Below are 12,773 nucleotides of genomic sequence, written 5' to 3' on the forward strand. Positions count from 1 at the left end.
TCCGTCGTTTGATTTATTTTTTCCTCTGTCTTTTTTCTCTTGGCGCGTCGTTCGCGGGAGACGATGCGGCGTGTCCCGTTCCAGGTAAGAGGCTCGTCGATCTCGATCTCGTTGAAGACACGCCTCGATCCTCCATCCTCGTTGTCTCGCATCGCGATACTTTGCTTTTCGACGATTCGACATTTTTCGCTGTCTCAATTCAAGCGTTATATTTGAGCCGTAATACAAGCATGAGAAAGAAGTTTATACATCTATATAACTTTCTATATATGTTATTTATACACATATGTGCATAAATTAGCAATTAATAAATTAATATTATTATTACATATATTTTACGTTTATGTTTTAGACAGTTTTAAAAATAACATATTTTATATATATATATATATATATTATATATATATATATATATATATATATATATATATATATATATAGATGCAGTTATTTATTTAGTTTATATGTTTGATTTAGCTGCTTTTGCCGTAGCGCGTTTCCAGTATGAACCCTTTCTTATTCCCTTTGCCTCTTGTTTTGATGAGTAGACAGAGGAAAAGGAGAAACGAGTTCAAATGAGACATGTTGTATATTCGAGACGAGACCGTTTTAGTCTGTAATCATACGGTTCTGTAACGCCGAGAGACGAGAGTTAGCGACGTTTAGGGTAGCGAACGGCGTTTCTGACGGTAATTAAGTTTAATTAAAGACGCTGCGGTTAAAGAATCCTTCAAAATTCATAATCAACGCCCTTTCATTTAACCCCGGGAGGCCCCTTGACCCATACACCTCTCTCTCTCTCTCTCTCTCTTTCTCTATCTATCTCAATTTCCCCTTCTCAATTCCATTCCTTTCACTACAGTATCGTAGTTATCGCTTGACTACTTTGTATTTGTTTAGTTGTGCAGCATAGAAAATTATTTTATAATTTCACAGTATTAGTTTGGCCATATGTTTATTTGTCTTTCTACTACAAAATTTCTTTGAAACAGTTTAACCTTTTTAAACTCTTTTTTTGACAATAGATTCAATAAATTCAAGAACTTTAGATCTAGCGAGGCAAAATTTGTGTCAAATCAATTGACGGTAAAGGAATCAAAGTCAAAATGTTTCGACAAAATTTTTCTCCTAATTATAATGATTTTTTCTGCAGTTAATACGTGCGTTGTAATTTATTTTTTAATTTTTTAAAAGCTGTAATTTAAAAAAAAATTTCAAAAATTTATGTCAAAATTGAAAAGAAATAAGAAAGTATCTCAACGTAAAAATGATCTGTCAATTACTTATCATACAATGGTTCAATTATATAAAAAGAATATGTACAATTATATGAACAATAAGTGCAAGAATCGATTAATAACAAAAATGTTTTTTTTTTACATATATTTTTCATACAATTTAACATGTTCTTTTTTGTATAATGCAGTGATGCATGTTAACTTGTAGTAAATACATAAATTTTCTTTTGTTCCTTTTTTTACACACATAATATATTATACGGAATTTTTCTATAATAATACATTATAACGGGGGCGGGGGAGCAAGCTCTTGCGGAGATTAATTTTCGAAATGACGTGTCGAGGGCCCGCGGCGCAGTTTTACATTCCTGGTGTTCGTTCGTCTCATTCAAACGATATATATTAGAAGCGTAGGACCGGCTCTACTCGAGAAACTATTTTGACATGTTGATTATATACACCCTCCTTCCCCAGAAGGCAGCAGAAAAACAGAATTCCTATGACGGGCCCCTCTAATTCCGATGGAGACTCCACTAAATAATTCGACCGCGCGCGCGTTATAATGATCTCCGTAATATGTCCGTCTAACTATATGATCATGGAAAGGGAGAGGGAGGAGGAGGCGGAGGCGAGGAAATAATCGCAGGTGGAGAGAAGTCTCGTGTTAAACGCAAGGTGCTCAGAGGTCCTAATTTTCCTGAACAGCCTCGCTTTTAGAAAATACGTACCGCCGACTGTCCATTCAATCTCTGACATATCTATATGAACAGCAGTAGCGTGAATTTTTAACTGTAATTCAAACAGTTGTTTCGAAATTTACGAAAGTTTGTATCTCCAGGTGTGATATTTTTAATTTTGCAGTAAAAGGAAGGAGCACTTCCAAGTACTCTAGATCGCGTGAGGCTCGAAACGCGTGCGTTTCATTATCGCAATTAAAAAATCTGGTCACACAAGGTTAAACGCCTCGATCACGTATGGTTCCTCATGCGAATCACGCCGCGGGCACGTTGTACTTCACCATACGTCGTATCTTTTCTTTCTTTCTTATTTTCCAATATGAAGAACACAACCGTGCGCGGTTACGTGCGTACACCTTCGACCTTGCGGCTCACGCTCGCGATAAATAACGCTAATGCGAATCGGACAACGCGCAGCGCGTATGAAGACATAGACGTCTGGCGATATAACGAAGAGAATCGCGATACTCACGCAGATAGGTCCTACGGTGATGAATGCCAGCGCACCTCCGCCAGGACGCTATCAATGGCATCTTCAGCAGCTACTCTGCGATCGCAAGTCATTCTCTTCGCGTCATTCCGTTCGCGACAGTTAATGTAGGCGGAGACTCTGCGGATGATAAAACGTACTTCGAGATATCCTTGGTTTCAAATAAGAGAGACAGGATCGCAAATTTTACGCTTCAGGCTCGTTAAATCGAGAAAATTGCAAGTCATAAATCTGATCTAATGGAAAAAAGTGGTTGTTATATGAAAATAATGTTAATTAAATTAATGTAAATTAATGTATATAGCTCCTTAATTAAGTCCATTTTGGATGAAAAGAGTCGTGTAAGAATTAAGGATAGAATTAAATTCATAATCTTATGAGTCGTGTGATACAAAAATTGATAGATAAATAAAAAGTATATTAAAATCTTTAAAAAATTCATTAAAATGTATCAGAAATACATATAATACGTAAAATTATAAATGACATTTTATCCTGAAATTTGATGCAAATTATAGTGCATTTAAAATGGGTTTTTATTTGATTTATAATTATTATAGTACTTTAAATGATTTATAATTTATTATAGTATTCAATAGACATTTTGTTTTTAATTTTATCGTATAAAAAAATCTTCGTTATATTTTGGGAAACTTCGACTAAACGAAAATACGATGAAGAATTCGATAACAATCGAGCATTGATATGCGCGTAATAATTGATTTGAAATTTATGGCAAAGAATCGTATCCGTAAATATTGAACCATGCAAATATTGTGCAAATTAATATAATTTTTAATTTAAATATTGAATGGCTCCACAAGTTCTCTTTGCTTATTTTTTAAAATACTATTTTCACTTTCTATATCCAAGTTATTGACACATAATTATTCTTCACAGACTTGTATCTTTTATTCTCATTTATCAATTGATTTTATATAATTTTAATCAATGGTAATTCTTCCTAAATTTATACCGTTCGCTGTTATTAAACTTTTAATTTTAATTTACGGTGAATCCAAAAGATATTTTCGGACACTACTTATTAAAGTAGGTCGTAGACTAGGATATTTCTGTGACGGTGACACATTCGTGGTATATTGCGCGATATTGCGTATAACTTCCGCGATCGATCCTTCGATCCCTCAATTGACGTCCAAGTCCAAATAGCGGATAGCAGCCGCAATAGGAGTTCGGTGGTATACGTAGGAAACCCGACAGGGCATCGGCAGTCACGCCCTGCGGCTTTAAACTGTTAGTAGATGTGGGAGCGGTTTGTTTTAGACACGGGTCTAATGCACGAGCAACCTGTAATCATCGCCGGGGGAGAACGGGTGGAATTGGGCATATATCATGGCAAACGAAACGGATTCGGACCGCGTCCATCGCATAGCAACGTTCTGACAGAGAGAGGAAATACTTTTCGCTTCTTGCACTCTAATGATCCCTCTCTTTCTTCTCGAAAAAAAAATAAATATAAATTTATATTATATTTTAATTTTACTTTTGCAAATAAAGGATTTTTATGAAAGTATGCAAAATTATTGGAAAAATTGTCTTTAATTCGAAATTAAGTAAAATTTATGTAAATCGGTTGTTTAGAAAACAACATAATTTTTGTTGAAATTGAGATTGAGAGAATTCATAATCAAGAGAGATACACGATTAAAAAAAAAAAACTATCTAGTGAAACATTCTTTTCTTAGAATTCAGCTATTTAGCTGAATTATTATTCACACGAAAAACAACATAAGTCGGTGACTCATGTTGCTTGGTAGCTGTAATAATTCTTCTAAAAGAATGCTCTTTCAGACACGTGCGCTAGAAATTCCGAAAGAGAACTGTTTTAAAAATATTTACGTATTTTTCGAATTTTATAGCTGATAATTGCCACGGGCCATATTAAAGCATGAAATTAGAGTAATGCTCTCAAGTTCATACTTTCAAGTTAAAGAATTCCAACTGGGCCAAAATAGTTTTACTAAAGAATAAGGCGTAATCTAAAGGTTCTATTCCCAAAAGAGAAAATAAATGTTTTTCGATAGGTATCCCGTGCTTTTCTTCAGTAAATTGGAATTTTTCCACTTTACGACTCAACAATTAAATATATTTCTTAGGCTACATCTTAGGCTGTTATTCGACAACATCCTTGAAGTAATTTGGATGGAATTGTATTTTGCATCTCTACAATGTCGGAAATTGCACTCAAGAGCGCTCCCGTTATTATAGCGATTACGTCGACTTACGTTTGAGGAATCGCTCTGAATATTTTTTTTTACAACGTCTGCGCTGGTTTCCGCGAAAGTGCCCGCGTTTCGCAGGCCAGCTAGTTCGTGCTGGAACGAGGGTAGAATTCGGTATTCGTCGGGCGAATTATACTTTCGGCTACTTTGTGGCTCTACCTGCCTTGCGGTTTACGAAACGATCGGCTATTCATTAATGACCTGTCATTAGGCGCTTCATGGGCGATTACTCGCGGTTCCTCGGAAGTCTCGCGCTCAAATCTCGACAATCGGGGCCCCGGGTTCGATCCTCTTCCTGTCTGCAGAGAGGCCTTGACATTTAGACTTGGTCGCGGCTCCCGAAGTCACCTCCTGCGAGTCCTCTCTTCGAATCCCTTCGTTTAGGCCAATCGAGCTGCCTCTTCCGCAAAACGGTTTACGACATGACTCGTCAAACGTTTAGGATACCTTCGTGACTAAAGTCGAGCGTTTTTTTCGAGTCAGAATCGTCCGATCATCGCGTGGCCCCTCTTCGACTTACATCCTCGCTCGTATCTCGGAACTTTATGACGACCGCCGTTCGCGGAATTGCCGTTGCGCAAGATAATGATCGCTTTTTGCGAATATCACGAGCGCTCGATTTACTCGAGCGCGGAAGAAAAGAGTTCCTATCTCTTACATTAAATTAAGGGACCGTTGTAAACAATGGAATGTGTTCAATATAAAAAAAATCACGAAAAATGAAGCGGCGTGTACGGTTAGGTTTACACTATGTGTAATCCTCCAATAAAAGCGTGACCGACGTAAAGGACTCAGAAAGATTTAGTTTTAAATATAGTCTCGTTTTCTAGAATTTGTTTCGTGTAACGTTTTTATTTCTTTTCCTTTTTTTGTAAACGTTGGATAACAAATGATCTTTTATATAAAATGTGCCGTAGAGAAAATTTCCATTTGTTCTGCCATTCGAATTTTCCATTTCTATTAATGTTTCGTTCAAACAATTTTCCGTATCTAATGTAAGTATACATTGTAGCGATGCTTCACGACTTATTTGGAACTAATTTTAGGAGATAATAGATCTCACGGAGAAAAGCAATTTTTGTTAAGACATTCGTGTCCTTCGATCTCTAAGAAGCTACGCATTTTTTCGGATCATTTGTAAAGTCCATTTTTATGTTAAAATGAAGATGTCACTTTGACAAAATGAGGATAAATGTGTCAGCCTGTTACCTGGTCGCGTGGCAGCATTGTGCGTGACGTCTAATACACGAAAAAAAAAAACTTTAGCAGCTGCAGCAACAAGAATCTGCGTGGTAGTTAGATTTCAGTAGTATACAGCTTAAGATTTAATCACAGATCCTCGCTGCGCAACTAATATTTTTTCCGCGTAATACTAGTCTATACCTTTTGATTTTGTTTCTTAAAAAAATTTATTTTCTTGGTGAGACCCCCTTAAAGTTTGGATCTTATAAAATCCTGTAGATCTCAGATAAAATTAATTAGAAATTAATTAAATTTTCCAACAGATCCTTCGATAAAGTCGTTGCGATACAACGGAATTTTGTTTATAACTAAAATTTATAATTGGCAGGAGGAGAAGGCGTCAGCAAGAAAATTAATAAGAAAATGAATGAGTCGAATCTCGACTCGCCGATGAGAGACATGCGAAAATCACGAGGTAAAGAATTTTAGGCGATCGTTAAAACGACGCGAGGGTTTCACTTAAATGCGCAATTAAATTTGCGGGATTCGAAACCCACGGCCGACAACGAGCTAATAAAGATCGGCGGCCCTGTTCGGTGCGGGCATGAAATCGCCGCGCGTTCCGTTTCCTGATAACAATCGAACACGAACGGACGTTCGTGCTCACCGCGTGTACGTACTAATCGTCGAAACTCTATGCCAGCTGTCTACAGAACTATTAATTTATCTCGGGAGAGAACCGCTAATTTGTACTTCACGAAGAGCGAATCTTGGATATCTCTGCGTTTCAGATGCGTGGCATTCACGATTGTATCCGGACTGAGGCCGATTATTCCGAGCCATTATCGATCACGAGGATCCTCCTCGTGGAGGATCGCACGCGCGACGGGCTCTCTGTAAACCGAAATTATACAAAAACAACTTCAGACGCCGCGATGGGATGGTCGCATTTTGCAAATTTGTAGAAACATTAAATTTATAAATTATAGGGTTTGCTGTAACAATGGGCTAACCTATATTTTGCAAAAATGTGGACAAACGTAAAACGAGAGAAGACGAACCCTAAAGTTAGAGTAATTAATTTTTGAATTCAATTTCTTTTGGTATACCTACACTTTGTGGAACAATTTACTGTGTTGCAGCCTTCAATTATTTTTTCAATATTAAAACTCTTTGGATTCTTAAAGAAAAAGATTCAATTTAAATTCTAAGTTTTTTCAAAATTTTTCTATACATATATACAGTTTAATACTTCTGTTCCAATTTCGTTCGATTTTGATACTTGTCGACTGCAGTATGAACAAAACATATTCGCCTGCTAAGAAATTGCGGAAGTTTAGAAATTGCGACTGGCAAGATGGACCAATCGCGATCTGGAAAGATTCGTGCGCCCACGAATCGATCTCTGCGTCCCTGGCAATCGTCGAAACTCCATGCCCCAGCTGTTATCCGGAGAAACTATTAATTTATTCTCTGCCGAGTGAGTCCTAAGTACGGTGTAAACGCGCTCGGAGGTATGAGATACGCGGCGTATAAGTGCCGATCGGTCGATTCGATACACGACGAAGAGGTGCATGATGAAGGCAGAGAGAAGGCAAAAGAGAGAGAAAGACAGCCGGTAAACCGAAGAGGCGCGTTTGCAGCTTGATTGCAGGGTGCCGCACGGTGTTTGCTTTATAAATCGTGCCTTGAACCACGAGAGAATGAGAGGAGAGTACGGATGCTGCGCTCGAAACGAAGTATCTTTGTGCGAGGGCATGCGAATGAACTAAAAAGGGACGGAACGAGAGAGAAGGAAGAAAAGGGCGCGGGGGAGGAGGGAGGGGGAATTGTGCGATTGATATCATTCTGAAATTGGGTTATGATTTATCGAATTTTCGGGGCCAGTCCCGAGCGGTGGAGGGTGTCCGATTGAATATCGGGCTGCGTAAGACCCCGAGATAAAGGGTATTTTATTATTACAAATCACTAGGTTGTGCACACCGGGACGATGCGCCAGAGAGTCGAAACGCGCATCCGCGATCCCGTTGATGCTAAGAATGGAATTATTGGACGATAGAAGATCAGTCTCTCACGAAAGCAGACTTCTGTGATGTTCCTTGTGTGTACGGGAATCTTGAGTATTCGATCAGTAAGAGTACGTTAACGACTGCAATTTGTACGGAAAACGAGCACAACTTGTTTTTTTTTGTTTTTACAATTTTCTCAATCATGATTTATGACTTCTTACTTGCACCATGTTTTATAAATTTTTCATCAGAAGAATTATTTATGCAAGTATGCGATTAGAACTTTACTGCCTCTTTTAAAATGATTATAATTAACCTTTATTACACAAGCTATAATGATATGTATTAATAATCAGGCGATAAATAAAAATTAGATGCTTATAAATTTTTTTCAAGTTGCATAATTTCAATAAGTACACTTGGTTAAGAAACGCGTCAAAAAAATATGCGAAACGTATAAAAAAGCGATTAGAGCAAAAAATATTGTATTAATTTATTAAATGTCACAAATCATTAGTATGTATAATTATATATAATTTACAAATTATATAATTTAAATATATAAACATAAACTTTCCAATATAAACTCCCATTTTTCTACAAACTTAAATATTTATATAATTTTTTATAAAATCTTCCAACGATCATTTATCCTTTCGAGATAAATCGTTATTGCTTAGCCTTTTGAAATAAGTGTTTCGTACAAATTTCTTATTGATAAGATTCGTTCGCAATTTCGTACATTCACCGTTCTCAAGTTGAAAAAAATAACAAAAGTGCACATCGGAGCTTAGGAAGTCCGATTCATGGAGACTTGGGCGGGTGAAATTTTGTTTTTCTTTGCCATTTAGTTTGATATCGACGCGGCCCTGTTTCCACTTCGATACTTAGGTAATAACCCGATAATGACGGGCTCCGTTCGAACAGATTACTTTTTACTCGCTTATCGCCGCGCGCGCGCGCGGAGAGAACCAGAACAAACACTCCAATATGGAAGATGATGATGATGATGATGATGATGATAACCACGATGATGATAATGATCGTAACGATAATGAACGGGTTTGCTCAACTAGCTCACCAGCGCGCGAGAAATGTGCGTATGTGCGTGCGTAGGTAAACATTTATTTTTCGACGAGGAACAAAAGTTGCGACGAGAAAGTTCTTCTCCCTGAATCTATTTTTTTCGATAGAATGACCGAATCGAGTAATCAGATCTTTATGAAATTATGTAGAATAACGATTATGGAATAATACTGCAAAAATTAATAGCTTTTATTAATTACAAATAATAATTATGAATGTTTAGTTTAATTAATGTACTTGGGTTTTTAATTAAATTTAATTATATGCAAAGTATCGTCTCGTACTTATAATTGTGCTGATTCAATATCTTCTTATTCTTTTTCAAAAATTACAGAAAGATATGAATGTCCCCATCATACTTATATCACTAATTAGTTTTTAGCTTCGATCTAATAAATTTTACGTAACAGTCTTATTTACCTCTAATTTTTTATTTTCAGCTTATAAAATCAAATGAGAAAATTACGATAAACTATAAGAGTTTTTTAAATATTTCTTTTTCATACAAAAAATGTATCTATCAGACTTTTTAACCTTTAGAAAACACGTGTACATTTTTTTATAAACGCTAAAAATTGTCGAACTTAAAAATATGTAATCTAAATAATCTGCATTTGTACTATTTAATTGTACAAAAGCGATTTCATCAAATTTTCGTTGCTCCGTTGAAATTTAAATTAGCAAGAAGCAAGTCGCTTCTGCAGAAATTTATTGTAATCCATGTCCCAGCGCTTTACTAAACACCTGATGTTTCGTCGTCTCGATGCAAAAGTACCTTCTTGAGCTACAACTACGCTAGGTCCCACGAAACTCTCTGGTATCCCGGTTGACTGCCACTGGTGTGCCTGGAGGTACCGCCCCCTTGTTTGAGAAACTAAGAGACGAGACATGCCTGCACGAGCATACCTTCTTTCCTCTCGCCCCTCTCCTCTCGTTATTCGTTCTTCCTCTCTTTTCACCGCGTTCGTTTCTTTCTCTCGCCTCTTCGTTCTCTCTTGCCCCATTGCCTTGAAGAGAACGGGGTTCATCCGTTTCTCCGTTCCCTCTTCATCGTTCCCCTTACTCTCGCGTAGCATCGTCTCTCTCGCGCGCACGCAACCCCCTCGACCACCTTCCTCGTCGATGGAAGGTGTGCTGGTCCGCGAGGTGGCCAGTAGTTAGCACTCCATTACACATGGTTACCTATCATCAGAGCACGCCAGCCACACGATTTGCTCCCCGGACCCCGTGGATATTCATGGATCGTAAGTAACGCGTTTCGTGGCCGTATCGTGCGGATGCGAGTAAGAAATATCGGCGACACGAATATCGGCTAACGATAATCGATCGCAGCGGGCGAAGGTATCAATGGTTCGCAATGTCCACGTAGATTGCGATATATCGATGAAATAAAATGATGTTTTGTTAACAACTGAGACATGGAAAACTTATATTTTCTGAGCAGCAATATTGGTTTCACCAATATTTGAGCAATTCCAACGGAATGTTGAGCAAGCAGATTTATATTTGAGCCAATATGTAATTAAGGAGGCCTCCTGCGCACCATTATGTAATTGCCTACGAAAGGTGCGCTCATTAGCCTAATTTCTCTTATATATGCAATATTTGCAAGGTACGTTCGTTATTTCGACCTCGTGGCCGAAATAATTAAAGCTCATCAAGATATAACGCCGTGCGCATCGAGTATTTGCCCAAATTGCCACATAATTGCTCCGCCGAACACGTTATGGTTATAATATAAATATAGGCTATTAGATATAATGGCTCTCCGTCTAATTAAAAATGATTGCATGGTATCATAGGTGGACGGGAATAAAAATATGACGAGATCTATTTGAATTATGATTAAAATTAAAAAATTATACGATCTTGGGAGCGGAGTCGAGCTGGACGTCACCGGTGCCCATGAGTCGTTTTATCTCGAAACGCAGCTAATTGCGAGTATAATTAACACCGCCGACGTGACGTAACATCCCGCGCCGTTCTCAACTTATGGATATTCATGAGCAATAAGTGACGTGAAGGATGTTGTTCTTTCAAGTTCTACAACGCACTCTTTAACGTAACGCCGCAGACGTAATTGTAGTCCGGTGGGCGATAATTATTCGTGGATATTTGCATAAACGCGAAAAACTGATTCATGTAACGTGTAATGAGCTTGAAGAGAAAACTCGATGCCAGCATCACGACGCGTGAAAAAAATCGTGTTACCCAATATCTCGACCTTATCTAATATATATGACGCTTAACTTAAGAGTCGACAAATTTATATTGATCTTGATTACAATGTTTTGAGAAACATGCCATAAACTTTGTATAAATCTCTGCGGTTGCTATTAAAGCATCGAATTTTATGACTGATAAAAATATCGAGAAATTAGAATATGACGGCACGATCGTAGCCTCTGTGATTTATTAAATTACAAAATTCTTATATTACTATTTCAGTTAACTATTAATTTGATTTACAACCAAGTTGGAACACAACACCATCACAAGTAAAGGAATACTTGCATATAATAAATTGATAAAAATAAAAGAGGTATGCATATAAGTATATGTATATACATATATACATAGATAATTTTTGTCCAGTATCTAGAAAAATAATTGAATTACGTCTCGCAAAATATGTTCCTACCGTCTTATAAGGTTATTACCTCGCATATTGAGAAGCGTGTAATGACGAGATTTCATCTCGCGTTTCCCGCGCGAGAATCAGTGAGCGAAGAAGATCGTTCTTCTCACGATCGGCCTCGGTCGATCGGTCTACACCTCGGGCTTCCGCCTTCTCTCGCGCGCGTAAATCCGCACCTCCCGCGTTTTTAAACGGGCGCGCAGAAAAATCGAGTGCGAACACGGCCGATCAATTTGCCCTAAAGAGCCGTTAATTTTCGGTCGATGCACTCCCACTATCTTCGTGCCCGTCGAAAATTACATTCGAGCCGGCGATGTACGCGAAGCGGTGGGGCCCCGGCTCTGCCGAGGGGCTCCACGAGAGGAGGTCCACGGTGCACATAATAAGGCCGATCGGGCCTCTTTAATGAGGCATAATGGCCCCGGCAAGTATGCGTAATCGCCGATGATGGCCTCGAACACGATTCCATCGCGTTTTTCCAGCCCCCTCGGCCCACCACCGCCCGCTTATTCCGCACGCCCTTGCACGTCTCTCTCTCTCTCTCTCTCTCTCTCTCTTTCTCTTGATGCAACTGCGATCCCGCACGTTCATGCACGGTGCGCGAGGTACATTGTATAAAATAATAAGCATCACAGCGACACACACGTCGCATGCATAATAGATCGTCGCACCGTAGCCGTTAATGGTTACAGTTTTCTAGACTTTTCTCTTTGGTGTGTATGTATTATAACGCACACACGCATATTTTTATATTCTTTTTATGTAATTTTTATACATTATACATATTTTTTTAGGTCGTACGTGTATAATGTGTCGTAAACGCAAAATGACTGATGAATGAATTATCATAATGCGCCTCATGATGCGGTCTCCCGGTGGCTTCTTGCGCATCGCCGTAAAATTGCGTTTCGTCATAAACGGTCGGGTCTTAACTCATCATCTTTTTTCTTTCATGAACCACCTGTAGTTCTCGCTGAGAGATGCTTTCTCACCATAAAACAGAGTTCTCGCATGGCATCTAAATATCGCCGCTCAATCCTGTCAATAATTGCGTTGCGCAGTTCGGTGGATCTTCCGCGCAGCTTGTCGCGCGGTCACTTAAACTTATTTACTTACCGAGGCAAAACGATGCGCAGCCTCGTTTTATGCC

The 12,773-nt window shown here is 38.3% G+C and overlaps 1 long non-coding RNA gene across 1 annotated transcript in view; it reads right to left on the reverse strand.

The window, feature by feature from the left end:
* Positions 1 to 410: 410 nt before the first annotated feature.
* The window catches only part of LOC105199306, a 203,027-nt gene continuing 190,664 nt past the window's right edge, over positions 411 to 12,773 (reverse strand). The window contains exon 9 of the long non-coding RNA XR_005576631.1: positions 411 to 2,585. This is a non-coding gene — a long non-coding RNA (uncharacterized LOC105199306). The remainder of the gene's footprint in view (positions 2,586 to 12,773) is intronic.

Source organism: Solenopsis invicta, chromosome 16 (genome assembly GCF_016802725.1).
Source record: "Solenopsis invicta isolate M01_SB chromosome 16, UNIL_Sinv_3.0, whole genome shotgun sequence".
NCBI lineage: Eukaryota > Metazoa > Arthropoda > Insecta > Hymenoptera > Formicidae > Solenopsis > Solenopsis invicta.